This window comes from Pinus tabuliformis, chromosome Q (genome assembly GCF_031772625.1).
Source record: "Pinus tabuliformis cultivar Carrire ecotype Pingquan chromosome Q, CPIR1, whole genome shotgun sequence".
Taxonomy (NCBI): Eukaryota; Viridiplantae; Streptophyta; class Pinopsida; order Pinales; family Pinaceae; genus Pinus; species Pinus tabuliformis.
The window spans coordinates 772,006,682-772,022,975 of NC_142296.1; the positions used below are offsets into that span (position 1 = coordinate 772,006,682).

The 16,294-nt window shown below is 39.8% G+C and overlaps 1 pseudogene; it reads left to right on the forward strand.

Moving 5' to 3' along the window:
• Nucleotides 1–3,462: 3,462 nt before the first annotated feature.
• The window catches only part of LOC149221767 (uncharacterized), a 47,069-nt pseudogene continuing 34,237 nt past the window's right edge, over nucleotides 3,463–16,294 (forward strand).

The window sequence follows — 16,294 nt, forward strand, 5'->3', positions numbered from 1 at the left end:
GATGATAATTATCCGTACAATGTTTTCCTCCTATCTGACAGATCGTGCACCATAATGCAGGCACCGCGCTTGGTCTAGCTTGTGCCTCTGGTCTTAATGGAATTGGCCCTCCTGCCGCCAAGTAGTTTGTGAAGACTGGACAATGGTCCTTGTCGTGTCTCTATCCCTTTCACTTTATGCACCATACCTCCTCACGCACCTCTGGCCGAGTTGCCCTATCCTGTTTCAAACTCTGCATTTCTAGACACAAATGTTTTAGTTGCGCATGGATTTTTTGGACTCCTAGGCTAGGATCTTGTATTGGGGTCTTGTGTAGTCTCATTGTAATCTCCAAAGCTTCGGGCTAAGTGGATAACTTCTGTTGTGACAGCGTTGTCCTTAAATGTGGCGTTAGTGATGCTACAAACCATGCGCAGTGTTGTCCATCTGTCAAGGTCATGTTGGCTTCGTGAATCATACTCTTCAGTCTCTGATCCAGATCCCATGGGGTATTGCCTGGAAGCATCATGATTTCCTTAAACCCGATAATAGATTTTGTCTCTGATTTTGACCTGCTAAATTCCCTGTTTAGTGCAGCATGGAAATATGTGATCCCTGCATTTGGATGATCATTAGAATGCTTATTGTACCATGTTAGTGCACGATCCTAAAATGTGCTTACTTGCATTTCCTTCTTTATATTGTCATCCACGACTCCTTGTGCTTCCCATAAAACTATTACCACGAACCAAAATTGGTCCGGATCTTCGTTTCCTACTCCTTTGAATACCGAAAATTTTATCGTGCTTGCCATATTGAACTGTGGTGGTGATGAAGGTGGTGTGGGCAGAGATGGGCGTGAAGATGGTGAAACTAGTGGTGGTGTAGGTGGAGGTGGTATGCACGGAATTCGCTGCGTCATCAGACTGATCGCACTTCTTCATGAAACTTTCGTGAGCTATTCCTCGCTTTCTCACTGAGGAGAAATAGGGACATTTTCTATTTTTGCACTACCTTCGTTTCTATATATCCTCCCACTCTGTGTAGCCCTAAGCATCAATTTATTCGCGTAACCTGCTTTTCACACAATAGCATTTTAATTCAATTGTTCAAAGATTTAATGTACTTACCTCGCGGTCCTTTGAGGAAGCATCATTCTGCCTCACTGTAGCTGACTGAAGTATCTACCGTAAATTCAGTGATAAACCCTCCTATAATTCGGTCAAGCCAATGGTCCACAGTGTGAGCGATCTTATCTTTCGATGCTTCTAGTCTGCGCACCAATTTTGGAGTCCACACAATCGATTTGTCGAGCCTACACCTACCCTGACTGTTTGCTAGCTTCGTGATCCACTCATACAACTCAGAGGGGAAGGATGCAAAGAAAATTTCATGGATTTCCTTATACAAGTAGCACTCTAACCACTGTTCCTTTGATACTCACGGGTTCCTGTTTTCCTACACCGCGAACTCGTGAATATTTCTATCCAACCACCCTTCAATTTCTTTCTTCATCAGATTCCAGTGACAAGACATTAGACATCCCTTATGTAGATCCCGATCCTAGCAACAGAACCATTTGTTGGCTTGTTGGGGCTTGACCCAGGTTTAAAGGTGATTTAGCTAAACGAATCCTAGTACTACTAGCCCTTTTGGCAACAGTCCATAGAGAGAGGACTGAGGTCTCACCCGAAGTAGTATGGGAGGGTGCTAGAACTAGGTTTCCACACCCTAGAGATGTCTAATGGGTTCAAGTCATCTGCGGTTTGACCCTGCGCACATGTCACTATGTGCACTTACCCGTACCTTGCGGCCTGTGATGTTGCCTTTGCGCAACCCTACTCAATGGCCAAATAGTGTTATTACCCAAGTCATTACTAGTAATCCAATATTAGTTGATTAACTTAGCTTACTTGCATGTGTAAAGTATACTTAGCAATATAAATCATTCATACAAGTGAATGTAGTAAATAAAGAGTACATTAGCAATTGATATCAACCATGTAATAACTCAAGAACAAATACACAGAATTTGGAATAAACTTGTTTCATTATTCTCTTCTCCGATTACAGACTTGACTCCACCCTACGCACTCAGCTGCATGGGTCTGCGCACTCAGCTACAGATTCTACTAGGCCTCTGCGCACTCAGCTGCAGAGCCTTTTCCTACTCTATGACCCAAGACACACTTCGCACTTTTACTTAATCTCTAAGACTCTTCATGTCCATACTCTATTCCATCCCATTAGATATCTTTACAACTTAGAGCCTTGCTCTATTTATACAATCCCATGGTCCGCGGACCATGGGTAGGCCAACATTACATTCAAAACTTAGGGCGAACAGCCCTATGACTCTATCATACATTTCACACCTGCAATTCACAAAGCTTTACAAGAATATCAACTCAAAACTTGGGCTTTGAGCCCCAAAACATGTCGCGGGGGGATTCCCTACCCAACAAACCTGAAGAAGTGGGAAATCATATTTGAAAAGAAGTCGCTCTGTGTAGTGGTGTTGCTGGATCCTATAGAAGGACCGCGCTATACAGAACCAGTTCGTGATTATGAAAGTGATGATGATTTGGACTAGATTTACAAGATAATGGAACGAGAGTAGGATTGGGTTAATCCGACAGTAGATGGGCATATCGCATGGGACCACGAGAGGTCTTGCACATCAGATTCGGGCGAGGAATTAGAACACTGGCAGAACCGGTTGCAAGAAGTATCTACATTGCGTTGTAATATGATGACCAAGTCAATTCACTACATGTCATCAGAAGTAAGGGATCTGCCTCACTATGATGACCTAACTAATGTTGATCACTTTTTGGATGCATTTGAGAGAGAAGTGTCAGAGAAACATCGCTTCCAGGCCTTAGACTGGGTACTGCGCGCTACGCCCACAAGATGGTGGGGTATGCACAGGGATAATTTTGATGATTGGCATGACTATTAGAGGATGATGAGAATATGTTTTGGACAGCCAAAAGTGCAGATGACAAACAAGTATGATGGAAGGGATGATCTGCATGATCACCTAGCCAAATGGACTAAGGCTTATGGAGCAAGGCTCCAGCTTGAATGGGTGCATCTATTTTGTCATTCCGTAGATGTCATACCAATGAATTAGTACTTGGAAACAAAGCTCCACCATGGCATTGAAGAATGGAACATCTTACGTTAGGGGTTTAAAATGACGTTCAGCTTTGAGGATGGGTTTGAATGTATTGACGCGGCGCTACAGGAGGTTAAAGCAACAATATTTAGGACACTGAAAGACCCTTTGGACCGGATCCAACCTGATTGGACTACCCATTTGAGCCACGCGCTGGAATGCTATAATGTGACCACTGAAGAAGAAGACGAGGATCCCAGAAATATTAATATTCCAAAAACTGAGGGTCACCGTGAGGTTGAAGGTCCATAGATAGAGGATCCAGACATAACTGCATCACTGAAAATCTAGGCAGGTGAACAATGGCACTAGAGGCGCCGAAATTTGCAAATATTGGGGACTCTTGGGATGATGTGACAGTAGACAAGCTCACTGAGCTCCTCTGCGAATATCAGGATTTGTTCCCCGCGAAGTTTTCTGATCTGAAGGGAATCATAGGAGACCTGGGTGTCATGAAGATGACCCTGAAACCAGACGCGAAACTTGTAAAACAAACACCTTACCGCCTTAATCCGAAGTATAAGGAAAGGGTCTGTGCTAAGTTAGATAAGATGCTCGCAGCAGGAATTATTGAACGAGTAGAAGAATCTGATTTGGTAAGCCTGATAGTGGTTCAGGAAAAGAAACAGAAAGAAGAAATAAGGATATGTGTGGATCTCCAGAAGTTGAATGATGCCTGCGTGCATGATCCTTTCCTAACTCCATTCACCAATGAGGTCTTGGATAATGTAAGTAGCTAAGAAGTATACTCTTTCACTGATGGGTTCTCTGGGTACCATTAGATCAAAATCGCGCCTAAGGATAGAAGCAATATGACCTTTGTGACTGACTGGAGATGTTTTCAGTATACCGTAATGCCTTTTGGTTTGAAGAATGCGCCAGCAATCTTTTCACGCGTAGTCATTGTGGCATTCAAAGACTTCATTCATAAATTTCTGGAGGTATACTTCGACGATTTGACAATGTTTGGGTTGGTCAAGCACCATGTGACAAGTCTATGCTTGATGCTGGATACCTATCGAAGATACCAAATCACGCTCAATCTGAAGAAGTGTCTATTTTGTGTCCCTTTTGGGATCCTGCTAGTTCATGTGGTATACCGACAAGGATTGATGGTAGACCCCATGAATATTGCGGCGATAATCAACTTAGAGGTGTCGAGGAATGTGAAACAGTTGCGCGCAACTCTAGGGCATACCAGTTCTATAGGAATTTCATCAATAGTTATGCCCAGATCACCGCACCTATGGAGAAATTGTTGAAAAATGATGTTATGTTCTGTTGGAATAATGAATGCCAGAAGAGCTTGGACGTGTTGAAAGAGAAAATGGTCACCACGCTAATCCTTGTCTTCCCGGACTGGAAGAAGGAATTTCATGTGTATGTGGACGCATCATGTATTGTGCTGGGGGTTGTGCTAACACAAGCTAGCGAGGGAGAATTGGACCATCCTATAGAATTCGTGAGTAGGAAGTTGTCCAAGGCTAAGAAGAACTATTCCACCACAGAGCGCGAAGGACTAGCCATGGTGTACATGCTCCAAAACTTTAGGCACTATTTGCTGGGTGGACATTTTAATATGTATACGGATCATTCTCCATTGAAATGCCTGGTAAATAAGCCTATGTTGGGGGAGAAGATCTACAAATGGTTGTTGTTGTTCCAAGAGTATGACTTTTAATTTATTGTGAAGCCACAACGATTGAATGCGGGATCTAATCATCTGCCGTGCATTGAAATGGGAGAGGAACCTACTAATTTGGAGGAGGGGCTACCTGACACGCAGCTCTTTGCAGTGCACATCGCGAACAGTTACTTTGAAGATATCATACATTTCTTGATGACGGGAACTGCTCCAGAAAGGTATACAAGCCAGCAGAAGAAGGAGATAGTGGTGTGTGCGGTAGAATTCTTCGTCATTGTATGGCACTTGTACAAAATGGGGTTAGAAAAAATATTGCAACGTTATGTACCTGACTTTGAATGAAGCAGCATTCTCACAAAGGCTCATGGAGGAGCTGCAGGAGAACATTATGCAGGGAAAGCAACAGGATAGAAGGTTCTACATGCTGGGTTGTGGTGGCCAATCCTGCATAAGGATTCGAAAGCATATTGTAGGGCATGTGACGAATGTCATAGGACTGGTAGGCCATTACGGAGGGATGAACTACCTTTTATACCACAGGTGACGTTACAACCATTCAAGAAATGGTAAATTGACTTTGTGGGTCCAATTCAGCCTCAAGGAAAGAAGATAGGTGCATGGTACATCATCACTGTGACTGAGTACTTAAACAGGTGGACGGAGGCGCAGCCTGTGAAGAATTATACAGGTGCGATAGCAAATTTTTTTATTTTTGAATATGTATTGACAAGATTTGGTTGTCCAAAGATCTTGATGAGTGATCGCGGTACGCACTTTCTTAATGAAACAATCAGCGTGTTGACAGAATAATTTTAGGTGTGTCATCAGAAAAGTACGCCTTATCATCCGCAGGCCAATGGGATGGTGGAAGCATTCAATAAGATACTGGAGAGTGTGCTGAAAAAGGTTTGCAATGCTCAGCAAAATGACTGGGATGTGCATGTAACAATAGTTCTATGGGCCTATAGAATGACTTGCAAGAAGCTGACTGGGAAAATGCCTTTCAGACTTGCGTATGGCGCAGAATCTGTGATGCCAATGGAATACATTGTACCTAGTCTGCACATAGTGGTACTCACAGGAATGGTGGATCATGAATCCCTAGAGGAGAGGCTCAAACATCTAGCAGAGCTTGAGGAGGATCAATTTCTCGTTGGATTTCATCAACAAGTTCAAAAGGATCATGAAAAGGTATGGCACGATCGGCACATCAAATTGTGCACCTTTAAGGTAAATGATCTGGTCTTGTTATATGACAGTAAATTTGATAAATTTCCAAGGAAATTTTGGATGCACTAGCTAAGACCATATGTCATCAAGGATATTACCGATAGTGGAGTAGTTCAGCTAGTTAAATTGAATGGAGAACCCTTCCCAGGGAAGGTGAATGGCAGCCAATTGAAGCCATACACTGGTGATCCAGCTAGGTAACTATATGAGGGAAGCATAGTCTTAGCACTCCAGGCAGCTGAAAGGAGGCACAGGACAATAAACTACACTGCCCAGGTTGGAGAGATGTGCAAGGAGAGAACTACACGGAACGAGGGAACGTTACATAGTCCATAATAGCGTGTAGAGAGATGTGCTACCAAGGGAGCAAGAGAGACTCCGTTGTTCAATTTGTGATAGACCTAACAGACAAGAATCAACGCATAATCAAGGTTGGGGATGAGGCATGGAGAACAGCCCCGAAGCTGGCCATTCCTAAGGCTGAGTCAGTAGATGTACGGGTTCAAAAACTTGCTGCGGGAGTGTGCGATGCACACACAAAGTTAGCAAAGGTTCAACTAGAATTGAACCTCAAAATTGTAGAATTACAGTTCAAGGACCAGCCTTCATCTCCACCGAACTCCAGGGAGCAGTGCATGATTGTTGTGACAGATGCATTAGTGGTAGTAGCAAGCGCAATGATGGAATGCATAACACTTTTTGAGCAGTCACTTGAGGCATTCACCAGCCTACAAGAAGACCCCACTTTGCAGAGGCTGGAGACAAAAGCGCGGGAACTACAGCAGTGCTACGATGAGGTTAAAGAGACATCACACAGAGACTCGCAAAGCTGTAGGAGGCCAAGGCATTTAAAGAATAGGTAGACGCACCTTAGCACAAGGAAGCCATGCTAAAGGCTCACTTGAAGCCTTGGTTGGACAAGGCCTACGTGATCACGACCACCATTGAAGGCAAGTTGGCTAGTCTGCAGGAGACTTAGCAAAAGTTGCAGGCTCATAGTGCAGGGCTAGTGACAGAGCAGTTTGTTGAAGAGATGAAGCAGGCAGCAACACAGTGCGCTGCCGAGGTAGAAGTTATCCAAGTCGAGCTAGGAGGTCTTTGCGACAATATCTTCGCACCAGCCGAGTGACTTGAGGGTGAGTCACCATGTTTGTTTTGGGTGCCTGTTGGGAACGGGTCCCCTGGGGGTCAATTTTGGGGTTAGAAACCCAATTTTTGGGGCAGAAGGCCCGAATTTTGTGTAAAGAATGTAAATTCTCTGCATTTTGTGGTCACAAAGCACGAAGATATCTTAAGTCAAAGAGGGTTTTCCACCCTTAGTCTAGATAGGTTGTGTTGGTTTTGGAGATCCGACCTTGGTTTATGGACCATGGGACTGTATAAAAAGGAGAGTCTTAGAGAGTCTAAGGTAGTTCAGTAATTAGGATTCATTGATGTAATAGGTTTGTGAGAGCTAAGAGTGAGAGTCTTAGTGGGGAAAGAGGCTCTGCAGCTGAGTGTGCAGAGGCCTAGGGTAGAAGTCTGCAAATGTGTGCACAGGGCAGTTAAAGTCTGTATTGAAAATCTAAATCATCAATAAGGAGAAGTGTTATGAACTTACTGTGTACTTTCCATCTGTGTAAGCATTATTTTACTTCTATTATAAATGTTGTGATTATGCTATGTTGAATGTTGGGTTTAAGATATGATGTTAAGTTGATGCACGAAAATATATGTTTCCATCTATTATATGAACTTAAGTCATAATATATATTTATGCAAGGATAATCTTAATTGCATGGTAAAGATTGGCTAATACTTAAGATAATTTTGGGAACAAGATAGTACCCTTGTTACAGAGGCACGTAAGTTCCTGAATCATCATTTAGTGTTGCGTGAAGGATGGATGGATACCTTTGTAGAGGTTCCGAAAGATGGAAGAAGAAGTACATCAATAAGCCCTAAAGGCTTATTGATCTATGCGAAGGTAGTGGTTAGGGTGTAAGATCGACATCACGACTATCTCAGGGTGCGGAAACTTGGTTCCTGCGTCCCCCCATACTACTTTAGGTGAGACTTCAGTCCGCACTCCATGGATTGATGCCGAAATGACTAGTAGTGTAATGATTTGCTTGGTTCGCTAATGCTAAACCTGGGTCAAGGCCCATCAAGCCAACACACTTTAAATTCCTTGTGTTCCCTATGTCGGTCTACATAACTCTTTTTCCTGTCATGGGCCACCTTTAAAAATAAAAAAATTGTCATTATTTCTTTCTCTCCTTGAGCATATCAGGCCCAATGAGGACCCTATTCCCTGGATCACTCCATCTAATGAGATTATTACGTTTTCTCCCATAAAGAGCCTCAAATCGACTCATCTTTAATGAATCATGGTACCCATTATTGTAAGCAGATTTTCAACTAGTGGAAGAAACTCCTCCCACTTCCTTGGCTGGTGCATGACATACATTCAAAGTATTTCCTCTAATATTATATTTTTCCTCCTTTTCTATTCATCTATTTGTAGATGCTATGTCGGGCTAAATGCCAACTTTGTCCCTAGGCCAGCAAACAATCTTGTTCAAAACTTGGAAGTAAAATTTGCATCTCAATATGAGATTATTTTATTGGGTACTCCATGCAATCTCATGACCTCCTATATGAATACCTAGGCTACATCACTTATTGTTTAAGTCAATTTAATAACCAAAAAGTGAGCATCCTTACTCAATTTTTCTACCACGGTCATGATGGCATTGTGTTTCTTAGCTTTTTATGGCAGCCTTGTGATAAAATACATAGAGATTACTTCCCATTTCCATTATGGAATGGGGACGGTATGCAATAATCCTCTTCGATGCTTTCATTTAGCCTTTACTTGTTGACATTCAATGCATTTAGAGATAAAATTAGCTACCCCTTTCTTCATTTTGAGCCAATAATAAATTTTCTTAATGGAAATTAGTATTTTCTAATAATCTAGGTGACCAAAATATGGTTTTTGTGAAACTGATTTAATATGAGATTCTTCAAGTCGCTCATGTTTTTCACTTATATTATATTTTTGAATTTGATCTATCCATATTCTGTGAGATAAAATTTCTTGTCTTTCTCACCTTCAAACTCTTGTTGTAGCTTTTCTTTTATTCGTTGACATTTTTCATCTTTTTGTCTGACAATTTTAATTCTTTTGTTGAGATCAGTCCCATAGGAACTTATGGCTGCAACATGGGCTATTTGAACTCACTTGTTGAGTGCATTAGAAACTTGATTTTCCTTCCCTTTGATGTATTTAATTTTGAATTCAAACTCACTAATCATGGCCAGCCATATATCCTACCTGGCATTTAATTTTGGATAATCAAATAAATATTTCAAACCTCCATGATCTATCTTCAATATTAATTTTCTTCCAAGGAGATAATGTCTCCACATCTTCAATGCATGAACAGTGGCTACCAATTCCAAATCATGAGTCACATAGTTTTTCTCATGCTCATTCAATTTTCTAGATTCATAACACACCACTTGGCTTTCCTACATCAAGACTCCACCAAGTCCCTCTTTGTAGGCATATGTGAAAACCATAAAATCATTTTTTGGGTATGTTGTCCTTAATATTGGTGCATGGGTAAGCCAATGCTTCAGCTGCTTAAAGCTTGCAACAAATTCAGTTGTCCATTTAAATTTCTTCTCTTTCTTTTGAAATGTTGTGATTGGATAACTAATCTTGGAGAAGCCTTTGATTAATCTTCTATGATACTTTCCATCCCCATAAATGATCGAATACCAACCACATTTCTTGGTCTTGTCTAGTCCATGATGGCTTTAATATTTTTTGGGTCAATTGTTATGCCCTCCTTTGAGACAACATGTCCCAAATATTGAATTTCATACTAAAAGAATTCACATTTGTTAATTTTTGCATATAACTTGTGTCCCCTTAATAGCTATAACACCACAGTTAAGTGTCCTTCATGCTCCTCCTAGTTTCTTGAGTAAACCAAAATGTCGCCAACAAATACTAATACAAATTTCTCCAATAATGGACTCAATACATTGTTCATCAAGAACATTATGGTTATCAGTGCATCGATAAGTCCAAAAGGCACAGCTACACATTCATAATGGCCATATCTCATATGGAAAATAGTTTTATGGATGTCTTCATCCTTGATATGCACCTAGTGATACCTAGACCTCAAATCAATTTTTGATAACACCGCTACTCCCCACAATTGATTGAACAAGTCATCAATTCGTGCTAAAGGGTACCTGTTCTTTATGCTAGCTTTATTGAGCTACCTATAATCTATACACAATCTAAGTGTGTCTTCCTTCTTCTTCACAAATAAAACCGGTGCTCCCCATGGTGACACGCTTGGCCTAATGTACCCATTGTCTAACATTTCCTTGATCTATAATTTGAAGTACATGATCTCTAGATTACTCATTCGATACAGAGCTTTATATGCTAGAATTGTTCCTGGTAAAATCTCAATGGAGAAATCTACTTCTGTGTGTGGAGGTAATTCAAGGATCTCCTCTAGAACTTGTCTTCATATTGTTTTAAAACTAGGTGTTCCAATAAGTTATTTCCACCATTATTCTCATAATTACTGATCACTTAAACAACAAATAACTCGCATCCTTTTTTACAACTCTTAACCTGCATCTATGCCACCGGGACAACTAATGTGGGTATTATTTTTCCTTACAACATTATTCTTTCACCGTTCTCGTTGAGGCATTTGATTGATTCTCAAATAAATTAATCTTGGTTTTGTGTTGGGTCAACCAATCCATTCCAAGCAATGCATCATATGCCCCCAATGGATATATATTAAAATAAAGTGTTGCGATCATGCCTTTCAATGTTAAAGGGAATGATCTAATAATATGTTCCACTCTTCTTTTGGGTCATGTGGCTATCTGAACCAGCCATGGTTCTTTATGTGTTTCTTTGGCTAAGGCACATTTCTCAATGATTGTTAGGATGATATAACTAAAATTTGACCTTGGATTAATTAAAATAGAAATGTTTTGATTAGAGATTATACCTTCCATCTCAATAATGGATTCCTAGTGATTGATTTGTCTATTATCCACAATAGCATATATTTTGGGAACATGTTGAGCCACATCTGAATTGTCTCAGCTTCTTGAACATTATACAACCTTGAGCCATTGTTCTTACGATCTAGGAAATCCATCCTTAGTGGATTCTCCCCACAAATAAAATACTTTAAGGCTCATCCCTTGTATCCTTTGACCTCTTCTCCTATAATTTGAATAGATCAGCCTTTATTAGTAGGCTTGAACTTCTATTGAGTCTCAAATTTGTTCATGGTGGTGAAACTTATTGTATTTTACACTCATCGTTGCCCCATAATTCCTTGCCTCTTTCCTTTAAATTTGACATTGTCTTTTGCTTTCCATCCTAAACTCTAGTCTACATCTAAACTACTCATAACAGTGTTTTAGTTACCTAATGGAATCATCAAGATTCGGTGGTTCATCAAACTTAATCTGGTATTTATATGAATATGGACTTCCATTGATATACCTATGAATTTTTTCCTTTTCATTCTTTAGGTAGGGTATGTACCTCAACAAATATAAGAATTTCGTGATGTATTCTTCATCTGACATTTTCCCCATCTTGAGTTCATAGAACTCATTGGCTTTGTTGTCAAAGTATCTTTCAAATAGGTACTTGTCCCTAAATTATTTCTCAAACTCCTTCTAAGATAACTCTTCCTCCCTTATATCCTTCACATTCTTCAAATCGTCCCACTAGTTGTTAGCCTTTCCCTTTAAGCTAAAGGTACCCACATTTTCCTTCATGTTCTCGGAGTAGTCGTGGACTCCAAAGAACTTATTCATCCCAAGCATCCATGCTTTTGAATCTTCTACCTTCTTTACCTCACTATCAAATGTAGGATGCTTGGCTTTCTTAAACTCCTCTAGTACGTGTTCATCTTCTCTCCTTCTCCTATGATAATGGTGTCCCATGTGAGTATCATTGGATTATTTCTCAAAGGTTATTTTCCTTCTTTCTAGAGAAATCAATGGGGTACTTCCTTTACTGTATCTTCACTTGCTAGTCGATGCATTTTCCTAGATCTACTTCCATATGCTCCATTAATCCTTTCTTCATGTTTTCTTTGTTCTGATGAGATTTGCATGATCTTATGGCTAGCTCGCAACACATGTTTCTTTTGCCTTTATAGGTCTGAGAAACCTTGTAGTATAACTGCATTCACTTCAGCTTGCTTTTCCTATGCCCTAACTAGCCTCTCATTATCATCTTTGAACCTCCTTATTTTAGCCCATTAACTTCTCAAGGTATACATCCAATCAAGATAGATTACCTCTCCTATCTTCTCAATTGATTCTTCCACCTCATGTCTATGTTGTGACCTATTAGTGCTATATTGCACCATTCTATTGCTTATTCCTTTTTTTGTTTTGTGTCTTCTTATATGTTGTAATACACACATAACCATTAGCGCATCAATATATCAAATATATTTATTCATCGTTACCTTAGAAATCATAACATAAACACATGATGATTAGTATCTGAAACATCAATTTTGACAAATGAGTTCCCATGACACAGTAGACATCAATATATAATACATGCTTTAATGCCACAACAATATATAGTATAAATCATATCTAAATACTTTATTAATGCTTTAAACCCTAATGTATTGTACAAAATACTTAACTTTTCTTTTAGAGGTCCATTGTTGAACCTACTAATCTCATTAACATTGATGTCTCAATAATAGAGTTCTAGGTCTATTCTCAAAGGTATAGTGTCGAACCTTTAACATTGATGCCATATAATAGAGCTCCAATATTTATTCCCAAAGGTCCAAGTGTTGAAACTTTAGCTCTAATACCACTATGTAGTGTTCCCTCCCATACCACTCTATAATGTTCCTCTCTTTGGATTCTCCAAATCCATGAGAGGTGTTACTTATATTTGACCCAACCTCCATAATCCTATCATGGAAACGGGGTCACAAAATTTCTCCTTTCTCAACTACTTTAAAACAAAAAAAAGTACCATCATCATGCCAGGCTCATAAAGACCTTTCCAACAATATAAGTTTGACCCAAATTTTACTTATAGATCAAAAGTTATGGCCATTATAATTTTGTCACATCAAACCTTACCACCTCATTAGGGTCTTCTAGTGACACCTATGTTGTATTCTACATGGTTCCCATGAGGTCACTCCCCCACTCCTAGATGAGTCCACATGGAATGACAGAATCACATGTAGATTACAATGTAGTTAGGGTCAGTCCACATTGCCACAACCGATGAACTACTTTACTGAGTTTGAATACCCACCCCCAACCTAGTCAACTCTCAACTCAGTTGGGCCCCAACCTGGTCGACTCTCAACTCAGCTGGGCCCCAACCTGGTCGACTCTCAACTCAGTTGTGCCCCAACCAACTTGGATCTAAACTTCACCTACACATCGCTTCTGAGGTGACTTTCCCAACTTCCAACCTCGCTGACTACCAACGCAAGCATGGCTCTGTTTTCATGAAGTTCTCAGACTTATAATTTTCTTTGTGAAATTATTTCCAACCATGCAGACCTACATTTTCAAATTTGATTCGTGGTTATAGAACTTTGTTGTAGAAATTCCTTGTAGATTCAAACTGTGCATTGTAATATGTTAAAACAATTGACTTGAATCTACTCTACTCGTCAACGAAAACAATAAATGATCGATAAGATCATGAAGCATAAAAGAGAAATAATATAATCACACATAACACAATAATTTTATGGGGAAAGCCACATCTACAAACCCCTGTTATCTATATATTTCATTAATCATAAAAATGAGAAGATTAAAATGCTTTTCTCAAGCTCGAGAAACCTTAATCTATCTCATTGCTTCACAAATAAGCTCCAACCAATACTTAACCAAATATGTTTCTTTCCATGATCCTATTTCCTTGCGCACTTTCCTAGGGAATTAGTCCATGTTTAATTGGGAAATTCCTCATCCATAACTTCGCAATCTATCATAGGCCTTCCTCTGATTGCATGCACCACCTGTGTAATTCGAATGATTATACAGCTGATAGTACATTGTCCCTAAAGTCCAATCTCAAATGGGTCTTCCTCTCATCTAACATGCATGAGTTAATTATGAGTGAATCTTCAGTTTACTAGTTGAGTAGTGTTGGTTACACCCCACTACTGGATCTCCCACTAATTCCTCCATCAGTTGGAACTAGTTTAACTAAATTTAACTTAGTTAAACTGAATCAAATAATTACAAATCAAAAGAACTCAACTTGGGCCCCTAAAATTTAGGAACCACTCTACATGACTCTAGATAGACTCCCAACTCAAATTAAATGAGCCAACTACGTAAAATTAACTTAGTTAACTATTACAAGTTGCTATGAGAATTAGAATTACAATTGAATTCCTAATTTAATTTAAGGACAAAATTAAATTGGGATTTTCTTTATGCATTTTAAACACTCCCTCTCAACAAGAAAGGGATTATCTGTTACCCTGGTCCTGACTCTGTGAAACATGAATTTTCATCTTGGTAGTGCCTTTGTCTAAATATCTGCATCCTACTCCTCGGTAGTAATGTACTTTAGCAACATGATTCTCCTTTGCACACAATATTGTAGATGGTGATATCGAATGTCGATATTCTTGGACCAATCATGAAAAACTATATTCTTAGAGATTTTGATACAACTCTGATTGTCACAGTAATCACTCTAGGATCCATTTGCTTACTAAAGAACCCAACAAGGATCTTCCTCATCCAGATAGCCTCACAAGTTGCTTGACTATCAGCCATGTACTCTGCTTCTGTTGAACTAAGTGTAACTAATCTCTACTTCTTGTTGTACCAATAAAATGTTGCTAACCCAATATTGAAGATTCCCCCTGATGTGCTCTTCATGTCAAATGGAATCCCTACCCAATATGCATTTGTGAAGCCTTGAATATTCACTCCCTTTGTATGTCTATACCAAATACCAAATTGAGTGGTACCTCTGAGGTATCTCAACACATGTTTATCTGCCTTCCAATAAATTTTAGTTGGCTTAACCATGGTTTGACTAAGTTAGTTAACTGCAAAACACATGTCCAGTCACGTGTTCACCAAATACATAAGTGAACCCACAAGATGTTTATAAATAGTATCCTCCACTACCTTACCTAAAGTAGCATCTTCCTTCCTCCAGTTAGCTTCTATAGGAGTCTCCATGGGTTTGCTTCTCTCCATGTGGAACTTCTTCAGTATCTCATTGGCATAATTTCCCTCAGAGACAAATAGTTCCTCATCTCCTTTCCATACTTCCATACCAAGAAATTAATGCATGAGCCCCAGGTCCTTCATCTCAAATTCTCTTGTAAGATTTGATCAGCTTCTCAACACCTGTTAGAATTAAATCATCAATATATAACACTATAATCAACAATTTACCTTCAACCACAATATGGTAAAGGTTCACATTTACTTCAATTTTGGTGAAGCCCAACCTGGTGAAATAGTTGTCAATCTTGGTGTACCAAGCATGGGGTACTTGCTTCAATCTGTACAGTGCTCACTTGAGTCTACACACATGGGACTCTCTGTTGAAGGTCTTAAATCCTTCAGGATGCTCAATATACACATCTTCCTCAATCATATCATTGAGGAATGTTGTCTTCACATCCATATGATGTATCTTCCACCTCATATGTGTTGGCAGTGCTAGAATAGATATGATTAAAAAGTACCTTTCTATTGGAGCAAAGGTCTCCTTGTAATCAATTCCCTCCACCTGAGATAATCCTCTGGCCACAAATCTACCCTTGTGTTTCTCCACACTCCCATCTGTTTCTTGGTTTACCTTGTAAATCCATCTAGAACTCACCACTTACTTATCTGCTAGTCTTGGGACCACTTCCCTAACATTGTTTCTAATAATGGAGTCATACTCCTCAACCACGGCAACAATGCATACTATTTGTTTCACTTCTTCCTCAAATGAGGATGGATCAACCTCTACACTCTCGCTCATTAGAGCCATGTAGCTAGTGTACTGATCTGGTGACCTCCTCTGCCTATGCTATGATGTGGGTGCTCCCACATTCTCTCTAGCATCATGCATCAATTTTTCAGCCTCTTTAGTATGCTTCCTTCCATCTCTGGAATTATCTACATGAGTGAGTGCTTCCACTCTCTGTTCCTCTACATGTGGTTGCTCCAAATCATTCTGAGGT